The following is a 15,641-nucleotide window of genomic DNA, read 5'->3' on the forward strand; positions in this document are numbered from 1 at the left end:
ATGCGCACCTGCGGACCACTTATGTGCAGCCCTGGTTATTTAGCTCATCATATTGCAGCCACAGAAATTCTTTTGTCCATGAAACCATAAAGCTGCACTTTCTTTTTGCCTTATAGTCTGATTTGTCATAACTTCTCCGTTTTGTGGTAAGCTTTTCTTTGGCTGTCACTTCTTCACCATGACCTGTCTTATTTGGCTCAGCAGAACTGAAATGCTTTTACACACGCACTCACATAAGCTCAGCGATTCTCTGCGCGATCAACCTCTCACATGTGTAAGCTGCGGGAGATTTCACTTGTCATGTTTGCATAGTAAGCTAACGATTAATAAGACGATGTCAGAGGAATTGGTGCACAAATTATCATCACTCACAGATCAGTACTGTCGCTCTCTATACACAGTTCGCACGATTGCAAAGTGAAAGCAAAAAAACAAGCGCAAATTCAAACGCGATTTCAATATGTCACATATTGACAGTGGCTCACCGATGCCAATGACATAATTACCCAGCTACATTTCCGAAAGAATGCAAAAGCATTAACATATATTTTTCCTTCCTACAATAGCCTGACGGGCAGGGAAGAGATAGATTTTGGTAGCCCGACTGAAAAAAATCGCTAGCTCCGGGACGTCGGGCTAGCGATATTGCGAGCCCTGTATCTGATTGAGGAATCACTCATCTTTGGAAAAGAGAGTTTATTACAGAGAAATGGCTCTTTCCAAAATAAAAGCGATACTATCCGCTTCTTCTGGGCTATATTCTCAGCAGCATAAGGAGAATCATGTGCTAACAGCTGTCTAAATGACTCGGCTAAAGTTAGTAGCATGCTTGCTTTTTTTTTTCTGCTTCCACTTGTCTTTGCACTAGGATGATGTCGGCATAAATGTGCAGTCATATTCGTTGTGTTCCCACTAGTGCTTTCAGGTTAATCTCGTTGAAATGACCTTAACGCCACAACACGGCAAATCTCCGTTAACGAGCTACCGCCGATCGCTCCGTGCATGGGGCTAGACGGCCAACACGTTAACGAGCTAACTGCGCTAACACACTAGTTCACACCAATGTAATTGAGCATTGCATGGCACATCCAACATACTGTTTTACTTTAGTCCATGACTCGCTTACCTTCAGGGTCATACGTCACATGAAAACCAAAATAATTCCAAACGCCAGATCTGAATGAGGGTGGGGAGGTCCATCTTGCAAGGAGAGTTTAACTTCTGTCTCGCTAGCTTGCCCTGCGCTCTTCCTTCTGACTATGCTGTCTGTGTTGAGCGCTCAGTGGATCTGCGCTCGACAGTGCAGCCTAGGCGGAGTAGTCGAACACAGATTCACTGAGCGCTCAACACAGACAGCATCGTCAGAAGGAAAATTGATAAAATAAATTACAAATGTTGTATTGTTCGATACATATGCGTACCGAACCGAAAGCACTGTATCGAACGGTTCAATATCGATACGAATATCGTTGCACCCCTAATATATTGTAACGATGGTTAAGTGTTACTGGACAGTGACATGTTGGTTTTCTCTGCACACTGTTGTTGTTCCTTTAAGATTCATGTTTGGTTGGGCTGCAGGAAGTAGTGAGGGTGGTGTACAGGAAGGGGTGGGGGGACCTGGTTGTTCTGTGTGGGTGCCAGGCTGAAGAGAGGTGTAGTTCGAGAGCGCTTCCCCCTGAGTTAACAACCCGCTGGCTTATGTGCCGAATAAACGGACAAACTGAGACCCCAACCGTCTGGTTCTTGTGAACGTTACATTGGTGTCAGAAGTGAAGAAAGAAAAAAGAACCCCAGAACGCCCGAGACCCTGTTGCCGGCGACGCTTGCCGTTACGAGACGAGGATGTTGCCGGGCAGGATTAAGAAGGAGACGGAGGAGAGGGAGGTTCGTCCGCGCTCGCCCGCCCATGGAGTGAGGGAAACGGCGCTGCGGCTGTCTGCCGAGGCTGGATTTTCTCCAGGTTTGACTAGGCTCGGGAACTGTTCGCACAGCGGCCGCGATTCCGGCAGGAAGGAGTCGACCTCGCTTGGCGCGCCGTCACGTGATGTAAACAAACATGGCGGCGCCCAGCAAGCTGCAGCGAATATAAAAACGCCTAAGTTCAGCGGCAAGACGCCATGGGAAGTGTTTATCGCACAGTTCGAGCTGTTAGCTGTTGCAGCTGGCTGGTCTGAGGAACATAAAGCTCTCCAATTGGCTTTGTGCCTGTGTGAGGATGCAGCTGCATGCCTGCTGCTGCTGACCGAGGAGCAGAGGGGAGATTATAATGCTCTGGTCGGAGCACTTCAGAGGCGCTTCGGGCAGTATAACCAACCAGTGCTGCTGAGGTCGGAGTTCCACAACAGACGCAGATTGCCAGGTGAGCCCCTCCGCATTTTGGCCCATGAAGTCGAGTGCCTTTGCCGGAGGGCGTATGACAGCATGCCACCATCAGTGCAGGCGGAGTTAGCTCGGGACCAGTTCCTGCAGGCCCTGAGCCCTAAAGAGCTCCGCATGCAAACTCAGCTTGCTCGGCCGGCCACACTCAGTGCAGCCCTGGAGCTAGCGTTGGAGAGGGAGATGCTTGCAGGATCCTCTGGGGGCGCTGACGACGCACACGTGGTGAGGGCTGTGTCAGCACCTGTGGAACAGATGGAGACGCCAGCGGGCCTGTGCAGTTTGGTGCAGACAGCTTCGCTGCAGTCGCCTTCCCCTCGGGCTGGCCCACACCGCCGACCTCAGAGCTGCTGGGGATGTGGACAAGTTGGACACCTCATCAGGCAGTGCCCCAAGCTTGCAGCGGTTCAGGGAAACGCCCACGGGCCCGTGTAGGCGGGAGTACACGGGCCTGGGAGAACGACATCCCCACACCACCGCCACCTCCACCCGGTGCGGCCATCACTGTGGGCTGGACCCAGGTTGGCGGCTTTTGCCATGTTCCAGTGACGATTGCGGGGGTGTCCTGTACGGCCCTGCTGGACACGGGATCCAATGCAACGCTGGTCCGACCCGATATTGTCCCAACCGGAGCTGCTGTACAACCGACTAACGTGCAACTTAAGACTGTGACCGGTGATCTGGCCCCAATGAGAGGGAAGGGAGTGTTCCAGTTCAAGGTGGGGGACCTCGGTGTGTCTTATGCTGCCTGGGTGGCTGACGTGCAGGACGCCTGCATCCTTGGGCTGGATTTTTTACGAGCCATTGGTGGTGTACTGGACTTAGGCAAAGGCCTCCTCGTACTCTCTGATGGGAAGAAGGTGCCGCTTATTCCTCCCCCGGTCTGCACAGCATCTGCCGCGGCGTCCACCTCCACCGCAGAGACCCCTGCAGACCCGCCAGCAGAACAGCGAGCGGAGGAGGAGGAGGAGGAGAGGCTCTCAGCAGTGAGGAGTATCTGGTCAAAGAACTGTGAGGGGCTGACTCCACAGCAGCAAGAGAGTCTATGGCAGGTACTAAAAGAGTTTAGTGACATTTTTGCCCTGAAAGAAAGTGATGTTGGCTTGACACACTTGGTAGAGCACGTCATTGAGACCGGGGATGCCCAGCCTATTAAAGTGCCGCCTGCCCCTGGCTCATCAGGAGGCTGCAGACAGGGAGCTGTGTGAAATGATGAAGGCGGGCATCATAGAACCATCTGATAGCCCGTGGGCCTCCGCGGTGGTGATGGTGCCTAAGAAAAAAAGTCCTAGGATGCGTTTCTGTGTGGACTACAGACCACTCAACAAAGTGACGAAGAAAGACTCTTACCCCCTTCCCAGGATTGATGAGTCCCTCGACTTAGTAGCCGGGTCCTCCTGGTTTTCCACCCTGGACCTGCGGAGTGGCTACTGGCAGGTGCCACTGTCCCCGGAATCCAGACCGAAGACAGCCTTCTGCACTAACAGGGGACTATGGCAGTTCAAAGTCCTGAGTTTTGGCCTTTGCAACGCTCCTGCGACCTTCGAGAGGCTCATGGACAGTGTGCTGGCTGGCGTCCCACGGCAACGGTGTCTGGTTTACCTGGATGATCTTCTAGTGCACGGGAGCTCCTTTGATGCTGCCCTGGATGCCCTGAGACAAGTGTTGGAGAGGGTGGCGGCTGCAGGCCTGAAGCTGCATCCCGACAAGTGCCACTTCATGAGGAGGGAGGTGGAGTTTCTGGGCCACAAGCTGGGTCGTGAGGGCATCAGCACTTTGGAGGAAAAAATTCACACCATTACCGAGTGGCCCACACCAGCAGACCAGAAACAGCTCAAAAGCTTCCTAGGACTGGCGTCTTATTACAGGAGGTTTGTGAAGGGCTTTTCCTCCATAGCCGCACCACTCTTCCACCTGCTGCAGAAGGACCGTGACTTCATCTGGACCCAGGACTGTCAGCAGGCGTTCGACACCCTCCGCAGATTGCTGACAGAGTCTCCAGTCCTTGCCCCCCCTGACCCCGCCCTGCCTTTTGTCCTGGACACTGACGCAAGTAATGTGGGGCTGGGAGCGGTGTTGTCACAGGTTGGACCGGAAGGGGAGAAGGTGGTGGCGTACTTCAGCCGGGTCCTGAACAGGAGCGAGCGGCGCTACTGTGTCACACGACGAGAGCTGTTGGCTGTGGTGGCGGGGGTGAGACACTTTAAATACTACCTGTGCGGCACAGCATTTGTTGTCAGAACTGATCATGCTGCCCTTCAGTGGCTGATGTCTTTCAGGGAGCCAGAGGGACAGGTGGCTCGCTGGCTGGAGGAGCTCCAAGCCTTCAATTTCACCGTGGAGCACAGAGCAGGGACGCACCATTCTAACGCAGACGCCCTCTCTCGCCGCCCATGTGCTGCAGCTGGCTGCCGTTACTGTGAGAAGCGAGAGGAAATAGAGCGGGAACTCACGACAATAGACGGAGCAGCACAGCTCGCCTGCAGGGTTCTTCTGGTGGTGGATGCAGCGGAGTGGAGGGCACGGCAGGAACAAGACACAGACCTGCTGCCGGTCCTGCAGTGGCTGGAGAAGGGGGAGCAACCCCTTTGGGATGAGGTCACTGGGTTTTCCATCTGTACCAGGGGGCTGTGGGCCAAGTTTGCAGCTCTCAGGCTGAAGGAGGGGGTGTTGGAGCGTGCCTGGAAGGATCCTGCCACGGGGGAGGAGAGGTGGCAGGTTGTGGTGCCAAGGTCGCTGAGGTCAGCTGTGCTGGGAGCCTGCCATGGGAGCACTGGCTCTGGCCACTTTGGGGTCTCCAAGACTCTTCGCCGCCTCCGCCAGGGCTATTACTGGGGTCAACAGCGGAGGGATGTGGAGGACTTTTGCCGCAGCTGTGATGCATGTTCCTCACACAAAGGGCCACAAGACCAGTCCCGGGCTCAGCTTCAGCAGCAACCAGCAGGAGCCCCAATGGAGCGAGTAGCTGTGGACGTCATGGGCCCATTTCCTCGCACAGACAGAGGAAACCGCTATGTTCTTGTGGCCATGGACTATTTTACCAAGTGGCCGGAAGCATACGCCATCCCAGATCAGGAGGCTGAGACGGTCGCTGATGTATTAGTGGAGGGGATGTTCAGCCGCTTTGGAACAGCAGAGACCCTCCACAGTGACCAGGGGCGTAACTTTGAGTCCAAGGTATTTGCTGCCATGTGTGAACGCCTTGGGACTAAGAAAACCCGCACCACCCCACTTCACCCCCAAAGCGATGGGCTGGTGGAAAGGTTTAACAGGACGCTGGCCCAGCAGTTAGCCATCCTTACCTCAGAACACCAACGGGACTGGGATTACCATCTTCCCCTTACCCTCATGGCCTACAGGTCGGCAGTGCAGGACTCCACCCAATGTACGCCTGCCCTGCTCATGTTAGGGAGAGAGCTGAGAACTCCTGCAGAGTTGGCTTTTGGGAAACCCCCGGACGCGCCAGAGGCACCACCGGGCCGGGACTACGCAAGGAAGCTGCAGGACCGGCTGGATTCTGCACATTCCTACGCCCGAGAGCAGCTGGCGAAGGCAGGCCTGCGCCAAAAGAGGAATTACGACATCACCACTAAAGGGAGGCACTTCCGTGCTGGGGAGCTGGTGTGGGTCTACAGCCCAAAGAGGAAGAAGGGACGGTGTCCTAAACTGGATAGCAGCTGGGTGGGGCCTTGCAGCGTCCTAGAGCGAGTGGGGGAGGTTGTTTACAGGGTGCAGTTGCCTCCTAGGGGGAGGATAGTAGCGCTGCACAGAGACCGGATGGCCCCCTACAGAGGACAGTCCCTCCCCTCCTTTCCAGAGGGACGTGTACAGAGCGTCCATGACCCTGCTCAGAGGGGCCCCCGACCGGGGCTGCGTTCCCCCCCCTCGGACTCTTCACCCCAAAGCCCCGAAGCTCCGCGTCCTCCTCAGGGGCTCAGGAGGTCAAGGAGGGAACGTAGGCTACCGCCCCGCCTCAGAGACTGTGTCGTTCCCTCGGGGACGAGGAACTTATTGCTGGGGGGGCAGTGTAACGATGGTTAAGTGTTACTGGACAGTGACATGTTGGTTTTCTCTGCACACTGTTGTTGTTCCTTTAAGATTCATGTTTGGTTGGGCTGCAGGAAGTAGTGAGGGTGGTGTACAGGAAGGGGTGGGGGGACCTGGTTGTTCTGTGTGGGTGCCAGGCTGAAGAGAGGTGTAGTTCGAGAGCGCTTCCCCCTGAGTTAACAACCCGCTGGCTTATGTGCCGAATAAACGGACAAACTGAGACCCCAACCGTCTGGTTCTTGTGAACGTTACAATATATATAGCACCAAAATCCCAAAATCTCAAAGCAGTTTATTATTTAAAGTTAAAGACCCCACAATAATGGAGAGAAACCCCGAACCTGAACATAGAACAACACAGTGGCAAAGAATCTAAAACAAGCTTCTTCTTTTTTTTTCTTTCTTTTTCTTTTTTTTTAAAATTACTATTGTTTCCATAAGGAATGAGTGACAGCACAGTGGCTACGTCCATGTTTTATATAGAGTCAGTGGAGCCACTAATAATTGCCATCCACTTCTTGAAAGGACAAGAAGCACTGTGTCGGTGAGAGCAGACTGCTGGAGGCCACTGTGGGGATAGTTTAGGCTCTCGTAAATTAAATTAGCTCCTCGTTGAAATTGAGAAACTCAGTGACGAACAGCGACCAACCTCTGCTGGGAGTTATTCATTTATTTATTTACTTATTCCTGAAAATTCACTCAGAAGCCCGGGGCTTGATTATGTGACATCAGTACTTCTATCAAAGCCGGAGCGTCCTGATAGGCTACAGAGTGGACGCCCCTCTCTGGGAGGGGAGCTTTGGAGCACTCGGTGAAGGTGCTTGTTGGTGGTCACAGGGCGGAAAGTACGTACAGGCTACCCTCAAATGTAAGCTTGACTGTGGTGCGCATACGCATATATAGCTAACGACCTTGCGCATCTTTGAGAGCGGTTGCTATTAACCGGTCTGTGCGTTCAGAAGCTGCAAGAGTGTTTGAGCATTTTGAATCTATACGTTCACCTTTCTTTTATATCCTCAGGTCCAAAATTGGACAAGGCCCACCCCTCTCCCCCCTGTACTTCTTGGAAGCAACGGCTGTACCAACCTTTATTTGTCTCCGATGCACGGGCCACCGGGACTGCTCTCGCTCTGCAGTTTATTTACAGTGTTTCCTCAAGCAGCTGCTGCAGATTTACTCAGAGAAGCGTCCCCCTCCTCATCTCTCAGTTTGTACATCCTACTTTCTTTTGCGTTTTAATCCCTCCCACAATAGATACAGGCCGAGGAGCAGACGAAGAGGCTTGCAGTGAAAGGAGTGTGTGTGTGGGGGGGGGGGCGGTAACAGATATTTTTGCTTAAAGTATAAGAATTATGGTTTGCTATAACCGCCTGCCACTGAATTTGATGACCTCAGATGTCAGATAAATATAACAGTTTGATGAAATACAAAACTGATATGATCAGACAGCTGAACATTGAACACAGCTGAACTAAAATAATCTACAAACATAAAGGATCTTAAGACTTGTTGATCCTGTTAATCTTTTCTGCAAAGTATGCATTACAGCTCCCCTACCTCCACTCTCCCCCTCCACTGTCCTCCAGATACATTTTAGTAACGGACCTGCTGGTGCACTTAGATTGATTTCCAGGTTACAGGCAGGAGGATGGATGGCACAAAATTGTAAAATTACACTAATAAGATGGATAAGCTGCATCACTCATCAGTTATACTCATTTATTTTTCTCTTTCCCTTTCACAAAGGATAGTCCAGTTCTGTTGCTGAAGGAAGTAATAAAGGAGGTGCTGGAGCAGCTTTTTGAGAATTTGAACAGCTGCAGAAGCTTCCAGGTTACTACGCAAAGGTGACTGAACACAAGCAAGAGAGAAGTGAGTCCAAAGTTCTGCTAAAAGGAAATGACCTTGTTTGACCTGGAACCACAACTGATGGGAATGCCCCTTGTCTTTCCTGTTCTCTTTGATTTTATTATATACCATTTCTTGACGCAACACTCCCAGGGATGCGTGTCTCTACCCAAGGTCTCAGATCTGTTTTGAGTTAGGCAAATGCAGGATGCTTTCTTTAATGTATGCAAGTTGCATACATTAAAGAATGTTAATGTTGCATAATGCAACATTAACATTTACCCAGTGACCATGAACCACCTTTGTTTGGGCACTGAAGTGACAAAACCTGAACAGTTGCTGCAGTTACCTAAGAAATATTTAACACACATTCTCTCCAGAGGCCTGGAGGTGAGTGAGCCAACTAGTTTCTCTGACTGAGAGATTGGTTCCTGTCTCACAAGAGAGCAGTGTCATCTCCCCACATCTCCCCAGTGGCAGATGACACTGCCCTCTTGAGGGAAAATAATGTTACTCCAGGCCAACAAAAAGTTTTTTTCAGTGGCAGAAGCAAGCTTCAATAAAACATACAGTGCTGTGCACACCTTGTGCTAGATAAGCTACCATGGATGGCTCCAGAGTCAGTAAATTACTCAAGCCAGACTTTTCAGTGGTGTCAGGTCCAAGTACTATCCACCATCCAGAAAGCTTATAAACTGTAACAAAAAAAACAAAAAAACTCAAAATTTGGGCCTCACAGACAGCATATTCATCACCTACAGTCTTATAACTGACAACAACAGGGTCATATAAGCTAACTTTAAGCTGGTAGACAACAAAGCTAACTAGCAACAGCTCACAAGCCCGACTTAGCTGAGGTGTTCTTGATGAGGGGAAGACCTTAAAACATGGGAGCAGATTGTGAAGGTCATGTGCTGACGTGGACTCACATGTAAGAACGTATTTGCATAGCACATTTTTACACAAAAACTACAGAATTCTTTATAACAAAATACCAGAGAATAGAAATAAAGGTTAACCAAATGCAAGTGTGAAAACATGCGGTTTTAGCTGTTTTATGAAGGCGATCACAGAGTCCACAGATTTCAAGTTCAGTAATTCATTGTTCACTTGCTCTGACAAGCAAACACTGAATTACAATATTTTATACGTGATGAAATAAATGCATGAATAACAGTTTCCAGTTCAGAGTGTGACACAATGAGACTTTACTTGGAAATATTTCTTAAGTAACACAAGCAAGCGATTTGACATGAACGTCCAACATGCAAAGGTTACGCCAAGGTTATCATGGCCCTGAGTCTGTGGACTCAGTGGTTTTGATTATTATCTTATGTTTCAGGTTAATTCTTGTTAAGATTTTCTTGTTCTTATGGTTTGGTTTCTGTTTTGTATTCTTAGCTCCTCCTGTTCTGTGTCTCTGTGCCTGCCCTGGTCCTACGTCTCTGTGTTCCCTCCCTGTTGCCATGTCCATGTCATATCACGTGTCATCCCATGTTTCGCACTGTGTGTTATCATGCATATCATTCTGCGTGACTTTCTGCATTTTCTTCTGCGAGTCATGGTTTCAGGTTTGTTTAGTAAGTTTTTCCCAGTTTAGGTTTATCTTAGTTTCTGTTGTTCCCATGTCCACTCAGTCTGTATTCTCACCATTTTGAAAATAAAGTTCACTCACATCAAAGCCAGTGCCTGGCTTTTGGGTCTCTCGTTCACGACTCCACATGGCTGCCGCTGCAACCGTGACAAAAGTTCCAGAGAGAAGATTTAGCAAATGTGGCACAAGGACCGAGTTTCCATTATCTTAGACTTAAATCTGTCAGGGGACAAATAAGGACTTCTGCTTTTTCTTTATTAAGTCAGAGCACCTACAGTGGGGCAAAAAAGTATTTAGTCAGCCACCGATTGTGCAAGTTCCCCCACTTAAAATGATGACAGAGGTCAGTAATTTGCACCAGAGGTACACTTCAACTGTGAGAGACAGAATGTGAAAAAAAATCCATGAATACACATGGTAGGATTTGTAAAGAATTTATTCGTAAATTAGGGTGGAAAATAAGTATTTGGTCACCTCAAACAAGGAAAATCTCTGGCTCTCACAGACCTGTAACGTCTTCTGTAAGACGCTTTTCTGTCCCCCACTCGTTACCTGTATGAATGGCACCTGTTTGAACTCATCATCTGTATAAAAGACACCTGTCCACAGCCTCAAACAGTCAGACTCCAAACTCCGCCATGGCCAAGACCAAAGAGCTTTCGAAGGACACCAGGAAAAGTATTGTAGACCTGCACCAGACTGGGAAGAGTGAATCTACAATAGGCAAGCAGCTTGGTGTGGAAAAAATCAACTGTGGGAGCAATCATCAGAAAATGGAAGACATACAAGACCACTGATAATCTCCCTCGATCTGGGGCTCCACGCAAGATCTCATCCCGTGGGGTCAAAATGATCATGAGAACGGTGAGCAAAGATCCCAGAACCACACGGGGGGACCTGGTGAATGACCTGCAGAGAGCTGGGACCAAAGTAACAAAGGTCACCATCAGTAACACACTACAACGGCAGGGAATCAAATCCCGCAGTGCCAGACGTGTTCCGCTGCTGAAGCCAGTGCATGTCCAGGCCCGTCTGAAGTTTGCCAGAGAGCACATGGATGATACAGCAGAGGATTGGGAGAATGTCATGTGGTCAGATGAAACCAAAGTAGAACTTTTTGGTATAAACTCAACTCGTCGTGTTTGGAGGAAGAAGAATACTGAGTTGCATCCCAAGAACACCATACCTACTGTGAAGCATGGGGGTGGAAACATCATGCTATGGGGCTGTTTTTCTGCCAAGGGGACAGGACGACTGATCCGTGTTAAGGACAGAATGAATGGGGCCATGTATCGTGAGATTTTGAGCCAAAACCTCCTCCCATCAGTGAGAACTTTGAAGATGAAACGAGGCTGGGTCTTCCAATATGACAATGATCCAAAACACACCGCCCGGGCAACAAAGGAGTGGCTCCGTAAGAAGCATTTGAAAATCCTGGAGTGGCCTAGCCAGTCTCCAGACCTCAACCCCATAGAAAATCTGTGGCGGGAGTTGAAAGTCTGTGTTGCTCGGCGACAGCCCCAAAACATCACTGCTCTCGAGAAGATCTGCATGGAGGAATGGGCCAAAATACCAGCTACTGTGTGTGCAAACCTGGTAAAGACCTATAGTAAACGTTTGACCTCTGTTATTGCCAACAAAGGTTGTGTTACAAAGTAGCCTATTGAGTTGTATTTGTGTTATTGACCAAATACTTATTTTCCACCCTAATTTACAAATAAATTCTTTACAAATCCTACCATGTGTATTCATGGATTTTTTTTTTTTCACATTCTGTCTCTCACAGTTGAAGTGTACCTCTGGTGCAAATTACTGACCTCTGTCATCATTTTAAGTGGGGGAACTTGCACAATCGGTGGCTGACTAAATACTTTTTTGCCCCACTGTATGTAGGATCTGTAGCTAAGAATTATCTTGGGACTAAAAAGAGATATATAACTGAATGTCATCTGAATGTAGCAGTGATTAAAAAAATGTTCAAAACGTGCTGAAGAGCCATCAGATATAACAGAAAGGGCCCTAAAACAGAACCTTGTGGCACGCCATAGGTAATAGAAATAGAAGAGGACATGTACTTCACTGTGTTTATGTCATCACTGGTCATCTGCATTATTAAAGGAGTGAGAAGTGTCTTCACCTAGGCCATGTGGGGGTTGCAATATCCCATACGACATGTGTTGTTTTTATACACTGACGTGAGCAGTAAAACCTTTGAAGTGCAAATTCCTGAGAATTTTACTGAGAATGAATTATGACACCTTGTGATCTGCCTGTACTGGACCCCTGGTATGAACAATGTAATTTCTGTAATGTGTCACAAGGGAGTGCTCTTCATCTGATTGTCCACTGACATGCATTCCCAAATCATTGCTGCTTACTACATGTAGCTGCATATATTTAGGCTGTGAATTAAATCATTAGTGCTTCATGTTGGGAATATTTACTAATCCTAAGAGAATGACATATTCACCTAATTTCAGAACAATGCAGTAAATTACAAACACAAGTCTTTGCATTCCTCTACCTCTCATTTTTTTCATTTCTACTCCTTTTTCTAATAAATTCGACTAATAAATAGCCCTAACTAATTCCAGTGTCTGCTCACTCACCTTTTCTCTCATTCTCATGGTAAAAATGTAAATGGCCTGCATTTGTATAGCGCTGTACTCGGTCCCTAAGGACCCCAAAGCACTTTACACTACATTCAGTCATTCCCCATTCACACACTGGCAATGGCAAGCTACATTGTAGCCACAGGTGCCCTGGGGCTCACTGACAGAGGCGAGGCTGCCAGACACTGGTGCCACCGGGCCCTATGACCACCACCAGTAGGCAAACATGGAGTTAGTATTTTGCCCAAGGATATTTAGCATGCAGCCAGGAGGCAGCCTGGGATCGAACCACCGACCTTCTGATTAGTGGCTGACCTGCTCTGCCACCTGAGCTACAGCCACCCCATGCATGACTGCACTGTCTCCAGTTCTTTCACCATCTCCTACTTTCCATTTTTTATTCCCTTTCTTTTTTCTTGCCCTCTATCAAACTGTCAATTTAGGTCAAGTTCAGCTGTGGGACACACGGGCGTCTGAGGCCGACCGACAGCTCCTTTGACCTGGTGGTCCACATCCTATGTAGACAGAGGCAGTCCAGTTTTGTCCTTAACTCTGGCAGACACACACTGACTCTCTGGATGGTAGAATTTCTATGAAGCAATTGTGCTCCATATGTTCGAACATTAAAACAAGGCCAGAGTTACAGATTTAATACTCCATTCAAAACGTCTGAATGAGTTTGTGTACATGCTCAATGTATAGCTAACCTACGCAGCCTTCTTCGCTAAGATTATTACTTCTAATGGTGACAATCCTCGCATCCTATTTAAAATTTTTAACTCAGTGGTGAATCCTCGTCCCTCTATGCCACTCTCGTGCTCCCCAGGTCTCTGTGAAAAAATTTCAAACTACTTTCTAGATAAAGTTTTATCTCTTAGATCTACGCTTCCTTTGGTGGCTGACAGTATGTCTAATCCTGACTGTTCTGCTGCCTTACATCAATTTGAATTAATTTCACTTCCCACTCTGAAGCGTATAACTGAGAAACTAAACAATACTAATTGTGTACATGATGTTCTTCCATCTCGTATAGTCAAGGATTGTTTTAATGTAATTGGACCCTGTCTATTGTCTATAGTGAACCTCTCCTTGCTTTCTGGTTATGTACCTTCAGTTCTTAAACATGCTTTTATTCAACCCGTTTTAAAGAAAAATAACCTGGATCATAGTGATTTTGCCAACTATAGACCGATTTCCAAGCTTCCTTTCTTGGCTAAAATCCTTGAGAAGGTGGTTCTACTTCAACTGCAGACCTACCTGGACGAGAATAATATAAATGATAAATTCCAATCAGCCTTTAAACAACATCATAGCACTGAATCAGCGCTGCTTCGTGTTTTTAATGATCTTTTACTTATGGCTGATAATGGTCGTCCTTCTGTTTTAGTTCTATTGGATCTTTCATCTGCATTTGATATGGTTGACCATAACATCCTAGTCGCAAGATTAGAGCACTCTGTTGGCATTAAGGGCACTGCCTTGGACTGGTTCAAATCTTACCTCTCCAATCGGCTTTCTTCGGTACATCTGGCCTCATCTTCCTCTTCCCCTGTACCTGTTTGCTGTGGTGTCCCCCAGGGTTCTGTGTTAGGCCCGACCCTTTTCTCACTGTATATGCTTCCTTTAAGCGCTATCTTTGAGAAATACCACATTGCTTTTCACTATTATGCGGATGACATCCAGATTTATTTTGAGTTACATGATGATCTCGCTTTATCTTTAAATAACTTTCGTGAGTGCATGAGTGAGGTCAAGAAATGGCTGTTGGCAAATACTCTTATTCTCAATGAAAAAAAGACTGAAATCATGATTTTTGGCAGTAATGCCCTTCGCGCCAAACTTCAAGATGCCTTTGGCTTTCTTACTAGTTCTTTCTCTGATACTGTCAGGAATCTGGGTGTCTTGTTTGACAGCTCCTTTAAACTTGATAAACAGGTGTCTGCTGTTGTCAGATCTAGTTTTTATCAGCTTCGTCTCATCTCCAGGGCCAGACACTATATCCCGTATAATGACTTAGAAAAGCTCATTCATGCTTTTGTAACGTCAAGACTAGATTACTGTAACTCACTCTATTCTGGTCTCCATGTTACCCTTCTACATAGATTACAGACAGTTCAGAATGCTGCGGCACGTATTCTTACTAAAACCAAGAAGTTTGACCATATCACTCCGGTTCTTGCTGAGCTGCATTGGCTGCCTATCAAATACCGTATTCAATTTAAAATTTTGCTGCTTATGTTTAAAATTATCAATAATACTGCACCAACCTATCTTAAGGAACTTTTAAACCCTTATGTCCCTGCCAGGGCTTTAAGGTCATCCTCGCAGTTATTGTTAGTTCAGCCCAGATCTCGGTTGAAATCTAGAGGCGATCGATCGTTTGCCTTTGCTGCACCTGAGTTATGGAACAGCCTCCCGATTGGCATTCGGGAGTCTGATTCTATTCTTTCTTTTAAAGCACGCCTTAAAACTTATCTTTTTGAACTTGCCTTCTCTACCCGTTAAATGCTGACTGTTAACTGTGACCTATTGCATTAACTTTTTACTATTCCTTCATTCTTGGTGTTCTCTATCATGCGGCACTGGGTCTGCTATAATCTATGTGTTGCAGTCCATTTTATTAGTGGCTTTCTACTGTGAACATTGTCTGCTGTTCTTATTATATTTGTTATTAATGCTCTTAACTGTATTATTTTATTGTTTTTTTGTAAAGCACTTTGGTATGCCTAAGGCTTTTAATGTGCTCTATAAATAAAGGTTGTTGTTGTTGTTGTTACGCAGACCCCACCTGACACTAGGATCGAGTATGTGTTGATCAACATTGACTATGTGCTTCCCTAATGAGGAACAAACCCTTTGGAGATAAGTAGACCCAAAGAATCTAGGTTACTTATTTACAGTGTGCTGTAGTTCCAGTCCAAACTCTTTCATAGAAAAAGGCTTCAAGTCAAGTGTGTGACAAATAAGAGGTGAACGCATTAGTATGGGAGGATGGTTTTCACTATGTTTTCAACACTCCCTAGTTGCAGCTCTACAAATCTTCTCTTTGTTTAATGAGGGTTAAATCAGGTTGTGTTGTCAAAGGGGATAATTCTCAAAAGGATGTGTGTATATCGAGACAGAAAATGGGCACACCAGACAAAATTATGTGATCACATTGTT

Source organism: Aulonocara sp. 'chitande type north' Nkhata Bay, linkage group LG12 (genome assembly GCF_057382095.1).
Source record: "Aulonocara sp. 'chitande type north' Nkhata Bay isolate Kocher_YH1m ecotype deep benthic linkage group LG12, A_spYH_male_GT1.1, whole genome shotgun sequence".
Classification (NCBI taxonomy): Eukaryota; Metazoa; Chordata; class Actinopteri; order Cichliformes; family Cichlidae; genus Aulonocara; species Aulonocara sp. 'chitande type north' Nkhata Bay.